This window comes from Peromyscus leucopus, chromosome 8b, assembly GCF_004664715.2.
Source record: "Peromyscus leucopus breed LL Stock chromosome 8b, UCI_PerLeu_2.1, whole genome shotgun sequence".
NCBI lineage: Eukaryota > Metazoa > Chordata > Mammalia > Rodentia > Cricetidae > Peromyscus > Peromyscus leucopus.
In genome coordinates, this window is record NC_051086.1 from 62,366,945 (window position 1) to 62,383,501 (window position 16,557).

Genomic DNA, 16,557 nt, shown 5'->3' on the forward strand with positions numbered 1-16,557 from the left:
CCAGGCTGGCTTTGAAGTCAGTATGTAGCCAAGGATGACACTGAACTTTTTTTTTTATTTAATTTTATTTTATTTTACAATACCATTCTGTTCTACATAACAGCCACAGATTCCCTTGTTCTCCCCCTTCCTGCCCCCCTCCCCTTCCCCCCAGCCCACCCCCCATTCCCACCTCCTCGAGGGCAAAGCCTCCCCCGAGGACTGAGATCGACCTGGTAGACTCAGTCCAGGCAGGTCCAGTCCCCTCCTCCCAGACTGAGCCAAGCGTCCCTGCATAAGTCCCAACCTTGAACTTTTGATCCTCCAAAGTGCCTGGATTATAGGTATGGGTCACCTGGCCCCGATGGTGCTGGGGATCAGACCTAGGGCTTCCTAAATGCTAGGTGACCACTCCACCAACTACGCTACATCACCAGACTTCCCCGCCCAAAACAAAAACAAACAAACAAACAGAAAACCCCTGCTCTTGTGGCTTAGGTTATGAATTAGGGGAAATAACTGGATGGAGCAAAGGACTGCAGGCTAGATTTGTCGGGGGAGGGGAGCCAGGACGACAGACTTACCTGGCGTCATTCCGGTCCCAGCCATCTCACCACTGCTAACTAGCAGGTTGTCTGGAAGCAAGCTTGTGGTGATAGCTGTGCCATTATTCCTAGAGAAGCACAGGCAGTGAACCAATCCCCCTGCCTCAGTGTTGGTAAGTGCACACGCCCCCCCCCCCCCTCCAGCAGGAGCTGATGTGGTTTGGGGACCTGTCCTCTTACCTGGATTGGTGTGACTTAGCAGGAGACATGTGGCTGCAGGTTGGATCTCTTGCCTGTATTTCTGCCTTCTGCCTTCTGCCCCCAACCATGGGACGATGCAGTTGGAAGGCCTTCATCAGATGGTATCTTGGTTTGTGCACCGGCAGCCTCCAGGATAGGGAGGAAGAAACACGTTCTTTATGAACTAATTAGCCTGCAACGTTCTGTTACAGTGTCCTGAACTGGCCCCCCAGGTGCCAAAGGGGAATCTGGTTATCTGCCAGGCCAGGCATGACCTGTGACACTCTTTCTTCTTGTGCTCAGCTTAAGACACCAACATTTGCAAAGACTGATTCTGGAACATGTTTCCTTCAAGGCCATGTGTCCCCTCCTATCTTCAACCTAATTATACATTCCTCACTCAACCAGAATTGACTGGATTTAAAGAGCAGACTAACTATCCTGTTGGAGCAAAGCTGGAGAGAAATTCTTCACAGTCCCCTGGATGTCATGGACATCAAGGACACTTTTGTCGTGGTAGGCATCTACTAACAGGTAGGGATTTGGGGCAACTGGAAACCCCGTTCTCTGCAAGTTGGGATGGAAAAGTACAGGACTGCTGCTTTGGACATCTGCTTCTCCTACACCCCAGCCATTCCGAGACTGAACATTTTCCTAAGGGAAAGCCGTGGATGGCCATTCAGAACAGCTCCAAGCACAGGGCACGTGAGAGAGACATCAGGGTATTCATGCGTTTAAAGAGCCCTTAGCTTCCACGGAGGAACTAGGGAATGAGGGATACATCCAAGAGCCAACCCAGACAAGCCTGTGCTGTGGCCGTTCTACGAACGTCAAATTCAACAGGTTTGTCTTGGGGTTACTGCCTGGGAGAGGCAAGGTCTTCTGATGGCATTAAATGCTCCCGATCTTGGTCTGGGAGGTGGTCCCTGCTAACTACACAAAATTCTTCTATCAAACCAGCATCTGCATGTTCCCCTCAATAAACCACAGCTAAAAGGAAAAATGTCCTAGAGCCCTGGAGGACACAGGCCCAGCTGAGCTCAGGAAACCAAGCGGCTTAGGGTGGTGTTTGCTCTGGAGGTGAGTCACAATCATTCAGTTGTCTCACTAACATGTCAGTCCCCAGAGGAGGGACCCAGGGCCCTCTGCCCCATAGGGAGGGTTCACCGGCAACTCCATAGGCTGATGTATTTTTAGAGTAATCATTGCAGCAGGGAATTCTGCAGAGAATTCTGATTTTTATAACATACGAAAGCTACCTTCTATGAGCTGGTGAGATGGCTCAGTGGTGAGAGCACTTGCCGTGGAGAGCATGATGGCCTGACTTTTATCCTCAGAAAGAAAGGTGGAAGAGGAGTAGCCGGGCGGTGGTGGTGCATGCCTTTAGTTCCAGCACTCAGGAGGCAGAGGAAAGTGGATTTCTGTGAGTTCGAGGCCAACCTGGTCTACAGAGCGAGATCTAGGACAGTCAGGGCTGCACAGAGAAACCCTGTCTTGAAAAACCAAAATAAAAGGAAAGAAAGATAGAAGAGGAGAACACTATTTACAATATGTCATATGCATATGTAAATAACATTTTTCTGGGGTTTTTTTTGTGTGGTATGTGTGTACATATCTGTGTGTGCTCACACATGTGTGCATGTATGTGGAGCCCAGAGGCTGACAAAAAGTGTTTTCTTCAGTTCCTCCCTCACCTCATTTCACCTCAGTTCAGAGAGCTCATGGAACCTGAAAGCTCACTGATTTGTCTAGATGTCTGGGGATCCCCACCCCACCCACCTCAGCCACCCCTGTCTCCTCCTCTCCAATTCTGGGTGTATAGGTATGTGCTGGCTTTTTATGTAGGCACTGGGATCCGAACTCAGGTTCTTATGCTTGCACAGTGTCTGAGCCATCTCTCCAGCTACTCTTCTGATTTAAAAAGTAAACCAAATGAGATTTATTTTATTATTTTATTTATGTGTATATGTGTGGAGGGGGTGTGTGTGTGAACATCCGGGTACTCGACAACAGAAGAGGTTGTTGGATCCCCTGGAACTGGAGTTACAGGCGGTTGTGAGCCACCCTACATGGGTGCTGGGAACTGAACTCTAGTCCTCTGAAAGAGCAGCCAGTGCCCTTAACTGCTGAGCCATCTCTCCAGCTCCCACTTTTCTGTTTTTTTTTTTTTGAGAGAGGGACTCTCTGAAAAATCCTAGCTAGAAATCCTGGAACTATCTATCTATGATATAGACCAGGCCAACCTTGAACTTCAGGTATTTTTTTTCCACTTCCCCTTGCCAAGTGCTAGAATTACAGGTACGTCTGTTGTGGGATATTTGTACATTGTGTGGAGATGTATTTGCTGTGATTAGTATAATAAAAAGCGGAATGGCCACTAGTTAGGCAGGAGGTGTAGGGATTTCCAGGGAGAGAAAGAGGAGGAGGCATCTAGGCGCATGGGAGATGCCAGGAGACACGGGAGAGGAAATAGGAGGTGCAAGATGGAAGAGGGGTAACACTGGGTGATAGAATGCAGATTAATATGAACGGGCTAATTTAAGTTATAAGAGCTAGTTAGGAACAAGCCTAAGCTACGGCCAAGCCTTCATAATTAACAAGAAGTCTCCATGTCGTTATTTGGGGCTGTCAGTGGAAAAGAAAGTTCGTCTACATATGCCTCACCACACCCAGCCTACAAATAGCATTTAAAATTACCAACCAAGCGCCTCTTGGGGCTTTGTTCCCTTGGAAGTGCCTAAGGACCAGAGAATCTACATGTAAGCAATATATGTTTGTGTATGGTGGTGCCAAGGCTGAGCGCCGAGCCTTATACAAGCTAGGTGAGGATGCTAACCCTGAGCTATGTCCCCAGGCCCAGAGAATCTACAAAGTATCACTCTGCAGTTTAGAGCACTTGGGGGCAGCAAAAATTCAGCACTAAAATTCTAGGCTGCAGATTCAGTGTCCAGTATGGCCGTTTGGCTTGGCCTCGTCACCATGGTGCCCTGGGAATGTCATACAATGCTTCTGTAAAATGACATTCCTCAGGTGCTTCAAGACTTTGGGAATATGCATACGCTTGATGGCCTGACAGCCTCATGGGTGTCCCAAAGGGAATATAAAGAGGTGACTCTCTTGATTGCATGATTTTCTGGGTCAATCAAGTAGCGAGCCGTTTTCATGGATGTCACCCCAGGTCACTCACACAAAGACGAAGGGCTTTTTGATGAACAAGAAGGCTGTTTCATTATGTTTAAAGCTGTCTATTTCATAAAGGGGGCAGGGGGAAGAACAGATAGTTATATAAAGACAGTGGAATAGAATGAGAGATTTTACATTATTATTGCTTATCATGGTATTTTTAGGTTTTAAATTTCTATTTTTACATGTATAATTTACCTTGGATGCATAATAAAATAATTTAAGCATCATGGTAGCAAAAGAATCCCTTCAGTTCAGACACCACCAGTCACCTGTGAATCGGAGTCCTGGGGTCTCCCACCTGGTCTAGACGTAGAAACAGAAGCCTGGAGTGCAGGTATCTCTGTGTCTTCCCTCGACACCTTTGTGACGTTTGTTTCTGTTGGTTTGGACCTACAGTTTTCAAAAAACAGATCCTCATGTAGCCCAGACTGGCCTTGAACTCTCAATGACCGAGGGATAACTGCCTCTTCCTCTGAGTACTCAGGGTTTTGTGTGTTTCAGAGACTCAAAGCCAGGGCTTCGTGCATCGTAAGCAAGCACTCTCAACTGAACGATGACCGGGCTTCTGGATGTAGGCTGGTATTTGCTTTGAGTAAGAAATAGAATTAGAAATAGAATTTCTAGGTCATAAGGTATGAATGAGAAACTACTGAGACAGTTTCTCAATGAGTGAGCAGTACGTGATCTCAACAGCAACGGATGGAAGGACCAACTGTTGCCTGGTCTTCCAATCCTGACTGTGGCCGGTCTCTGCTTTTAGCTGTCTTAGCAGGCTAAAAACAGAAAGTACTGGAAATCATACCGGGAGCCTCTTAAATGCTCGGTACACTACATTCACAGTCCGAAGCTTTCAATTTTGATGAAGTCTGTTTTGTACAAAGGGTTGGTACTTTGGGATGCTAAGGCTGTGCCTAACTGTGGACCCTCCTAGATTCTGTTTTTAAAAGCTTTAGAGTTTTAGTGTCTATAGGGAGAGCTAACACCATTTCTGGGTTTTTGTTTTGTTTTTTATATGTAGCATGAAGTCCACTATATGTGTGTTTTTTTTCTTTTTTGTTTTCAAATACTGCTGTTAATTTTAAGGAAAAATTTTCTTGCTAGGTATGATGGCTCTTGTCTATAACCCTAGCACTCTGGAAGCTGAAGCAGGAGAATCACAAGTTAGAGGCCAACCAGGACTACATAGTGAGTCTATGCTACTAATATTTTTTTCCCTTTCCACATTGCTGTGTAGCAGGCTTCTTCTTTTGGGCTACCAACTAGCTCCCAAATCATGACATGGAGATTTATTATTAGTTATGAATGCTTGGCCTTAGTTTATGCTTATCTCACTAGCTCTTATAACTTAAATTATCCTGTTTCTCGTCATCTATGTTTTGCCTTGGGGCTTTTTACCTTTTCTTTCTGTATGTCCTACTTTTCCTGCTTCTTCCGTGTCCAAACTCAAGGCTGGCGGCTGCCTGGCTGGGTGTCTCCCTCTCTTTCTCCCTCATTCTCTTCTCTCCTCTTGTTCTCTTCTTTTTTATTTATTCTCTCTGCCCACCAGCCCTACCTGTCCCTCTCCTGTCTCGCTATTGGCTGTCCAGCTTTGTATTAGACCAATCAGGTGCCTGATGCTGGCAAAGTGAAACAAATGTAACATATCGTTACGTAATTAAACACACATCCTTATATCGTTAAACAAATGCAGCAGCGTAAACAAATGTAACACATCTTTAAATAGTTAAGTATTGCACAACATCGCTGCCTTGTTGGGCATTGACTGTAGGTGTATTCTCCTCACGCATGCCCTGCCCCCATTTCCCGTTCTGTTCCACTGATGTGTTTGTCTACCCTGATGTCCTGATTATGCCAGCATCATATTTTAAGTCATAAAACCATCATGGTGTGAAAGACACCCCTGTGCTCTTTTTCAAGACTGTTTTATAACAAGTGCCTATAAAGCCAGTATTTACCCAGCATTTGAGAGGTAGAAACTGGAGGATCAGGAGTCCAAGGTCATCAGGTAAAGACCAACCCGGGCTACATGGGACCTTGTCTCAAAAAAACAAAGAGTTCAAGGTCCTCCTCAGCTATATAGCAAACTCTTAAGGTCATCCTGGGACTCTGGAGACCATATCTTAAACAAACAAACAAACAAACCTATGATAATTCTAACTCATCTAGAAATTGTGTCGTGTGTGTGTGTGTGTGTGTGTGTGTGTGTGTGTGGTGGGGGAGGGGTGCTGGGCCCAAACTCAAGGCCTTGTGTGTTGCTAGGCAAGTGCTTTCAGTGATCCACCCACCCACCCAGCCTCTTCGTCTTTTCATGTAAAGTTTAGAATCAGCGGGTTTATTTCCCAGTCTCCAGAACTACGAGAGGCACATTTCTATCAGATGTAAGCCATCCAGTTTATTCTTGTATTTATTTACTTCAAGACAGGATCTGGTTATGGAGTCCTTGGCTGGCCTAGAACTCACCCATGCAACACTTTCTGACGGGAAGTTCTCAGTGCTTTAGCTGAAACACATTTTTTTTTTCTTTTTCCTTTTGTTTTTCGAGAAAGGGTTTCTCTGTGTAGCCCTGGAACTTACTATGTAGACCAGGCTGGCCTCAAACTCAGAGGACCTCTTGTCTTTGCCCCCGGAGCTCTGGGATTAAAAATGTGTGCCACCATGCCTGGCTCACGATTTTTTTTTTTTCTACTCAAGAAAAATTGTGAGGGCAGGAGAGATGGCTCAGGCTTCTGCTGCTCTAGTAGAGGACCCAGGTTCAATTCCTAGCGTCCACATGACAGTTCACAGCCTTCAGAAACCCAAGCTCTAGGGGTCTGATGCCCCCTTCTCACCTCTGAAGGCACCAGCCACACTTGTGGTGTACATACTTTTTGTTTGTTTGTTTGTTTGTTTGTTTTTGTTTTTTTGAGACAGGGTTTCTCTGTGTAGCTTTGCGCCTTTCCTGGAACTCACTCTGTAGCCCAGGCTGGCCTCGAACTCACAGAGATCCGCCTGGCTCTGCCTCCCGAGTGCTGGGATTAAAGGCGTGCACCACCACCGCCAAGCCGTATATACATTTGTTAAGACAAACAACCACATATAATAAAAAAAAACTAATAAAAATGTTATGTATGTAAAATTAAATGTTTATGTAATCAAAAGATTATGTGGATATTCTCATTTCTCCAGCTTATACTACAAGAGATACATTATTTGAAAATTTTAATCTTTATTATAAATAACTAATTGAATTGAATATGTCCATTTAAAATTTTTATTTGTATTAGTAGTAGTATTGGGGGGTACTCTGGTGCCACAGTGTGCATGAGGAAATCAGAAGACAATTTCCGGGAGTCAGTACTCTCTGGACCAAAGGGAAAGAAACTCCATTCCCAAACTCCAGAAGACAGTCCAAATGTCTAGAAATGATCTCAACCTAGACTATAGGATTTCTGTCAGTTGGATAAAAGCCAGCATTCCTCAGGAAGTCGTGAAATTGGTACCCACTTGCCAAAAGGGGCCATTTCCCTTATTCCTGGCAAAGGGACTTACAGCTCTCCCATTAACATATGCCTATCAGCATGCCAAAGTCCATGCTAGCCTTTGGGCTCCCTCAGTACCACAATACCTATCACACATTTCAAAGTTCATGTTAGCCTCCTGGGCCTCCTCCCCTCCTCCCCTGCCCCCTCTCTCTCTCTCTCTCTCCTGCATGTGTGTGTGTGTGTGTGTGTGTGTGTGTGTGTGTGTGTGTGTGCGCGCGCGCGCGCGCGCTCTGCCCCTGCTTCTCTCCCCATGGGTTCTCTATTCTCCAACCCCCACTACTCTCCCTTCTCCCACAGACAGCCCTTCCACGCCCAGTCTGCAGGCCATGTTCAGTCTACTTCTTCCTCTGTCTGCATTCTTCCAGATGTCTCTTCCTGTTCTCCCTCAGATCTACAATAAAAACCTTCCCCCTGACCGTCCCCTGGAGAGGTGACGGTCAGTTTAGACAAGTACGTTCCTTGCATTGTGGGTTCCAGGAGGAGAACTCAGGCTTGCACTTGAAAGCGTTTCTACACTGAGCTCGGCAGCCCTCGAGTTTTCATTTTTAGCAACTAAAGGGTCTGAAATTGATCCTTCTCCGCACAGTACTTAAGAGCCTTCATCTCTAAGCAATGCGCAGGTTTATCGTGCCAAACTTCTCTCAATCCAGATTTTCTAAGAGAATTTGTTCTCAACTTATCTTTCTTTCTTCCTTTCTTTTCCTTCTTTCCTTCCTTCTCTCTTTCTTTCTTTCTTTCTTTCTTTCTTTCTTTCTTTCTTTCTTTCTTTCTTTCTTTCTTTTCCTTCTGTGTAGTTTTGGTGTCTGTCCTGGATCTCACTCTGTAGCCCAGGCTGGCCTCAAACTGACAGAAATCCATCCATCTGGCTCTGCCTCCCGAATCTAGGGATTAAAAGTGTGCGCCACCACTGCCCAGCTCAACTTATATTTCTTTCTTTCTTTCTTTCTTTCTTTCTTTCTTTCTTTTTTTTTTTTTTGTTTGTTTTTTGAGACAGGGTTTTCTCTGTGTAGCTTTGAGCCTTTTCTGGAACTCGCTTTGTAGACCAGGCTGGCCTCGAACTCACAGAGATTGGCCTGCCTCTGCCTCCCGAGTGCTGGGATTAAAGGTGTACACCACCACCGCCCGGCTCCTCAACTTATATTTCTAATTAATTACAGAAGTCTTTTATTTTCATTTGCCCCAGCTTCAATTTGAAAAGTAGATAGGCGATAGATACAATGGTTTACTATTGAATAAATAAAGATTTTACTTTAAGAGTTTGTCAGCTATTAGAGTACAGTATTTTCTATCAGTGTAAAAATTGCAGACTCCTATATTGTGGATTCTTTGAAATTTTATTAATTTGTACATGGGGGCATATGCAAGCCACAGCATGCATGTGGGGGTACAGGACAATCTGTGGGAGTCTGTTCTTTCCTTCCATCATGGGGTTCCCAGGGATGGAACTCAGGACAGCAAGCATCTTTACCCACTGAGCGCCCCTGCTGCCCTGTGCTGTGGGCTCTTCTGAGTGCTGACGTGAGAGATACTGAGCATTAGTTACAGCTGAGAAGAATGACAGCTGACTGGGAAGCGGCACAAGGGACCCTCGTGAAGTGATGGTTCCCGATATTGAGAAAGGCACAGTAAACACACACACCCAACACTTACCCTAAATATGCCCTTAGGCTGGGGATGTGGCTTAGAGGTAGAGAGTGGTTGGCCTAGCGAGAGGTAGCCCTGGGCCCTATCCCAGCCCTACCAAAATAAGCAAACAAAATATCTTCAGTCTTGTACTTTTCTTTATCTTGTCTTTGTTTTGTTTTGAAGACAGGGTCTCCTGTAATCTAGGATGTCTTTGAGCTCACTAGGCAGCTTTCACTTCCCAAATCCTCTGACTGGTGTGATTACAGATGTGAGTCACCACGCCAGCTGAGTCTGTGTTTGTCATTCATAAATAAAGCGCAGCGAAGCTTTCTAAAGAGAAACGGGGCATTCAACTCCTGCCTATTTTAAATTTTAACAGGATTTATTTATTTTTATGTGTTAGTGTTTTGTCTGCATGTATGTAAGTGCAGTTATTTGTGCAGAGCCGTGGAGACCAGTCAGAAGAGGGTGTTGGGTAGTCTGGAACTTGAGTTACAGGCCTTTGTGAGCCGCCACGTGGATGCTGGAATCAAACCCAGGTCCTCTGCAAGAGCAACAAGTTCCTTTAACTACTGAACCATCCATCTCTCCAGCTCTAATATATATAAAATCTTAAAGATCTTGCCCCACCCTCCATCAACACAAAAAGGTGAAACCCATGCCTTTCTGTATATGAGCAGAGACAGCAAGAAACTGTTAATCCCACTCTGTGAGAATGAGACCACCACCACAATTTTGAGCCAGGATGATGTACTCTGGCCAGGTCCATTCCAGAGTCCCCAGAAAATGGCTACGAGCTACATTGGCCAGGCGCTTATAAAGGCAAACCCACAAGGCTACATACTTCCCGCCTTTGTCCAGTCCGGGGCAAGCATATATCCTAATGTACTTCCTGTCTACATAAGTCCTGCCTACGTGTGATAGCGCATATCCAGTGCAGTTTGGTCAACCAAACTTGTTTAGGGAAGTGAAAACCTGTGGCTTATTATCTTATATAAACAGCAGCCTCCAGCATTTTAGGAGGCATCTGTTCTTGGGCAAGGGGCTTGCAGGTCAGAGGCATTTTTGTTTTGCGGTCTCTTTGGCACAGTCATTAAAAATAAAACATAACTGTGGCTCTCACATTCCCCCCTTGAGTTGTTTCCCAAGTCAAATCCTTGACTCTGTGGTGGGTACCTGTTTATATTGGGATCTAATAACCTTCAGCTTAATGGTACCCAAGCATGAATTATCATTTAGTTAAGGCATTAATGATTAAGAGTCAAGAGTAATTAACAGAAACAGAAGGGCCAAAGGCCCTGAGATGGCTGACATCAGAGTTACTATCTAGGAGGAACCTGGAAGTAAGAACGGAAATCAGCCATTTAATTCATCTCAGGTCTCCTTTTTTTGCAATTTTTTTTTTAGTTCAGCCAGATTATTTCTAATGATTTCCAAATGGTTTTTTTTTTAATAGAAGCAACAATTTTCTCTTAAAGCCATATAATACCTTCTTGTTCTACATAGAGCAGGTTGAGTGTCCTATCATATTGTAGAACTACTTCAACTAATGAATCTACCTGTAATAGATCTGGGCCTATTTGTTGTTGTTGGTTTTTTATTTAAAAATTTTTTTTTTCATTTTGGATACCAGCCCCTGTTCCCCCTCCCTCCCCTTCTCCACCCCCAATCCACCCCCCATCCCACCCCCATCCACTCCTCAGAAGGGGTAAGTGTAAGCATTCTGAACCCACACTTGGGGGCCACCAGTGTCTAAATGTCACCTTTAAGAAAAAACTCCTCTCTCTCTCTCTCTCTCTCTCTCTCTCTCTCTCTCTCTCTCTCTCTCTCTCTCTCTCAATCTCTCCCTCCCTCCCTCCCTTCTCTTGCCAGAGGCAGCATGGACCTCTCTCTCTCCCTCTCCCTGTGAAGGCCTAGACTTAACTCTACAGGCTCAGGAATGTGCCATGACAACTGGACCGGATACAGAGCAGTATCCTCCTGCAGACATCCTGTCTGCAGTTTAGGCCCTTGAAGATATCTAGATAATCTTGCTGAGCAGTCCAGATAATCCTGTTCAGCGGGTTGTGGTTCCCCGCCAAAAGTCTAACCCAGTGGTTTCAAATGTGGTTTCGCACCCAAAGTCTAGACCAATAGTTTCAAAAAATCACCTTGCCCCTTCTGTCCAATCCCAAGTTGCCAATTCCCGGCTTGTGGTTTTTCCCTATAAAAACTCTATGGGCCCAGGTTGAACCTGAATAAAAGCACCCTTATGCGCTTGCATCAGAAACCGGCTCCTTGGTGGTCTCTGGGGGTTTCATGAAACGGGTACAACATCCCTGTCTCTCTCTCTCTCCTTTCTTCTTTCTTCATTCCCTCTACCCTTCTCCCAAAATAAACTTGCCATGTGGTTGTTGTGTCTGCCGTATGAGTAACTGTCCACGGTCTGCCGTGATGAATGGCCTGTCTCACCCCGCCGTGGGGCACCTTGGTCCAAAACCTGCCAAGGCCTCGCGTGTGCCATTATCATTACATTGGTGCTGCATGACTTGGATAGGCCCTCCTGGCAGCTCCCCGCATGCCAGGATCCTGGACCCAGTCTACCCCCAACAGGCTCCGGCTCACCCAATCACTCACCACCTTATCCACCAGCAGCAATCGAGTAAATTTCAACTGGGTCGTTACATCCTCTCCGGAGCCGCCCACAGCTCCTTTAGGCCTTTCCTGTCTGTGGCTCAGGCACCAGTAGGGCGCCTGGTGCTTGGGCCATCTGCATTGGGGAGGTCAGGAAGGCTCCACCTCCAACGTGCATTGTTTTACAGGGCCCAGCTCGAACCTCTGGTCACAGCCTGGCATTCCTCTGCTGCTACTCTGGAGCTTATGTGTGCGGGGCCCAGAGACTTAGACCTCTTGTATAATCTTAGAGGAACCAGCCTTAATATTGTACATCCCAGCACACAGAGCTCTTAGTCCAGTCACTTATTCTTCCAAATCTTCTTCTCCGTCCTCCTGTGCCCTGGGAGTCCTAGTATATATACACTTACAAGCAGTCATCCCTTGGCAGTGCAAAGCCAGGCTTCCAGGGTCAAGCAGAGGGGTGATAAGAATTACAAAGAGGGGCAGTAATTGTTAGTGACTAATAGGGAAATGAATTAACTAAAGGCTAAATTCAGGTAATATCTAAGAAGAGGGATCTTATGTGCTTCACTATAGTCTTAAATGTGATTGGTAGAAATGTTAAGAATCTATAAGTTTCTAGGTCAATGGGAGAAAATAAAACTGCCTTCTTTTTTCCTGTGGCTCCTATCTGTCCAAGCTATCTACCGTTTTTTTCTGCAGGGTGGAGGAAAGTGTGCTCGGTTGCTAGGCAACCTGCGTACAGCTCTAGATGCCTCTGGTGATAGTTAAAGGGAGATCTGGAACTAGAGGAAGGATTCGGGAAAGGAGGTAGTTAAGCTTAATTGGCACATCCACCAGGCCTTCTCAAACAGGTAGTCTGGATGCTTAAGTCTGTTCTTAGAGAGTAGAGAGGTGTCTCTGATAAGGCACTTTCCTCCATCTGGGGATGGACCTGGCCGGGAGCTGCCAATGATGATAATTACAGGGAGGCTGGAACTGGGGTTCTGGCTGAGCATAGCTGTTAGCGTAGGTTATGTAAATATTCCTTTAGTAGAGGGGAGATTGTGCCCAATAAATGATGGAAAAGCTACAATAGCACACAAGAAACTCATAGCAGAAAACAGCTGATAATCAAATGCCAAATATCACCAAGACTCCTTGAGTCTCAGCTTACCTCTGGAAGGCCCTTGGCTTCTTCCAGGTATTAGCTTTGTCATAATGAGCTGAAATCCTACTTTGTATATTTTTGCGGCTTATGGCATAGGCCTAGAGTTATCCTCTCCCTCCCGGGCTCTAGGGCTCCAGGGTATCAGCGGTGCCACATAGTGGCCATATGGCCACCTTGCCAGCTCATTTTATAGATAACAAAAAAAAAATCAAGCCTTACTTTTCCTAAAGCTACTAGGTCTCTTGACATAAACAAATGGTCTAAATGCTTCAGATTGCTTTCCCCTCCTATCATATTGTTGTATTAAGATTTTAACATTAATAGAGTTCTGTTGCAGTTTGGGTCACAAACTCAGGATTTTGGATTTTCTTTCAAAAGAACTCGAGAAAAATGATTTTTCCTCACCTGTATATTCCTGAGGATGCTATTTTTTTCTCTTCTGGTCTCCCCTTCCCAATTACTAAGACCATGGGCCTAAAAGTTTTAAATAAGTTCATAAATTTTAACTCCCGTCTGAAATGATAAATGCTGGTTATGGCACTGCTCACCGGTGGAAAGGTCACAGTCACAACAGAACCCAGTTGCTTAGTAGTGGAGAGCTTTATTAGGAGGAAGGGGAGGAGGGATAAAGGACCAGGCCTGGGGAGGAAAGAGAGATGGTGGGCTGGGGGGAGAGGGAGCAGAGCAGAGCAGAAAGAGAGAGGGAAAAAAAGCATCCAGCTTTTAAGGGCTCCCAGTACAGAGCTACACCACGCATGCGCTGATTGCGTGACCACACTGCATGCATGTAGTTGCCAGTGACATAAGACGCAAGACCTTTTGCTTAACTCCGGGACTAAGCATGTGTGGTCACACAGCTGGAGTAAGGGCAGAATTCTAACACTGTCTCTAGTCTATAATTTCATGGGCTTCCGTTTGGCTGACTGACATATCCAGGCATCAGCCACTGACTTCAACCTGTGAGACATGGACTTGCTGAAAGCTGATATAGACCAAGCCAGCCGATATGAATGCTCCTTGTTTCCAGCTGGATCAAATCAGATGCTTTTGGTTAATGCCCAAAATTCCCTCCTTACCTTTTGCTAGGACATGAAGATGTAAATCTGTTCCAGTTGTTTTACATGCTTACAGGTTCCCACATAGGTTCCACCCCTCCTGCCAGACTTGTGCCAAGACCAACCCTCAGGGGCTCTTCAGATACACCACCAGCCCCAGAACCAGTTCTGAGGATGCCAACCACCAACCAAGGATGACAACTGGCAAATACTGATGGGTTAACTTTGCCCACTTGCCCACTCGTGAAAACTCTCTTATCTCCTAATTTATTGACACTTTTTACAGGATGAATGGAGGCATTTCCACCTCCAGAGAAATAGAAGATCCAAGGCTCCCATACTCCTGATTTGGTGTGCCATCCCCCAAGCTCCTGGAACATCACTGCTGCAACCTGCCTTCTCAGCTCCCTCAAGGAACAGACACCGGAGACCTCCATGCCTGAGGTCCCCATGATGACAGCTAACTGAATGCTTCTTCACTCACACCTACCGCTGTGTGTGACCCCAACTCCCCACTTCACCCCTTGTCAGTAGAAATCAGTCTCTAGAATCCAGTGCCCTCATTTCCCCCCCACTTGCTATCCATAACTCAACTTTTTATAATAATCAAAAAGGAGCAATGTTAGCATTCTGAACCTGCCCTTGGAACACGCTCAGTGTCCTAATGTCATCTTATGTGACATCTCCTTTAAGGAAAACCTCCTCCCCCTTCCTCACGCTCTCTCTTCCCCTCTCTTCAGAGGTAGCATGCATCTCTCTCTCTCTCTCTCTTCTCTCTCTCTCTCTCTCTCTCTTCCTTCTTACCTCTCTTTCTCCTTCCCTCCATTCCGTCTACCCTCCCCTCAAAATGAACTTGCCACATGGATGTTGTGTCTGCTGTATGAGTAACTGTCCACTGTCTGTCATGCCGGAATGGAGTCTCACCCACTGTGGGGCATCTTGGTCCAAAACCTGCCAAGGCCTCCTGCGTACCATATCATTACCATAAGGCCTCCCCTGGGGAGCCAACAAAATCTAGCATAACAAGTTGAGGCAGGGCCTAGCCCCTTTCCCCTGTATTAAGGCTGAACAAGGTATGCCATGCCACTACAGGGAGTGGGAGCCAAAAAGCCAGTTCATGCACCTGGGATAAATCCTAGTCCCACTGCCAGGGGTCCCACAAACAGATCAAGCCACACAACTGTCACCCACATTTAGAGGGCCTAGTTTGGTCCCCTGCAGGCTCCCCAGCTGTCAGTCTAGGGTCTGTGAGTTCTCACTAGCTTGGGTCAGCTGTCTCTGTGGCTTTTCCCATCATAATCTTGACCCCCTTTGCTCATATGATCCCTCCTCCTCCTCTCTTTGACTGATCTCCAGGAGCTCATCCCAGTGTTTGGCTGTGGATTACTGCATCTGCTTCCGTCAGTTACTGGGTGTAGGTTCTATGATGACTATCAGGGTAGTCACTAATCTGATTACAGGGGAAGGCCACCCTCTCCGCTATTGCTAGGAGTCTTAGCTGGGCTTGTCCTTATGGATTCCTGGGAATTTCCCTAGCATCAGGTTTCTCCCTTACCCTGTTAAATGACAGTTGCCCTAGCCATCAACGCCATCAGAGATCTGAGAAGAATATATTTTAGCAGGAAGCATAATCCAAATGGCCTATGTATCAGTTAAAATGACAGAGACTTACCCACTACCTAGATGGTCGCCCTACGTTCCCATGGTCTTGATGGCCTCACTGGAGGCAGAGGTCCCAGGGCAGTATCAGTGTCCGGCCACCAGGCCCAGAAGATCTGAGAGGTTTTCCTGTGGAGAAGGAACTTTGGGGACTGACTTTACCTTGTGTAGGCAAAGTGGGGCAATCAATTCTCCAGTATCTTGCTTGTTCACAGTTTGGGCAGTGTCCTGGTGGTGGGTGAGGCATTGAGGCAGTTATGCCTAGTGGTTAGCATTGCCACAATCCAGGTGGGAGTCATTGGAGACCATCTGTCTTCTTTGGAGACCTTAGGGTTTCCACTAGGAAGGGCATTTCTATCTTATCACAAGAAGCTTTTTCCATTAAACATTTAAAATGCCATATTCAGCAGCTCTCTGAAGAGTTTGAGGACCATACTCTGTTAAGTAAATCTGAGCTAAACAAACTTTGCTTGTTTTTAGTTACTTGTTTTAGGCTTAACCTTGAAAATACACACAGGAGGCTAGATAAAGCTTTTTCATGTAATTAATTACATTAGTACTTAGCATGAATACAAGTATAGTTCTGAATACATTAAGGAATTTGATAATTTATAAGGTAACTGATCATAAATCATTGCATGTCTTAATCATCTTTAACAGTTTACAATATGTTAATAGCTTTTTATAAGATTAGGATTTTATAGCTTTACCCCATTAGGTTTAGGCTTAAAAAAATTAAAATTAAATTTCTGAATTGAAGCTCTTTTAGAATCAAAATAAAAATTTTAGTCATAAATACAGTCCATAGAGAGACTGCCAACTTTACTTTCTCGGTCTTTTCATACTGTACCAATAAACTTATGGATCTCGATGTACAGAAAGTTCATATAAGCCAACATTCTCAGTTTTGCTATGCCTCACAGGCACGCACGCACGCACGCACGCATGCGCAGATCGTGTGATCATGCTGCACATAAATT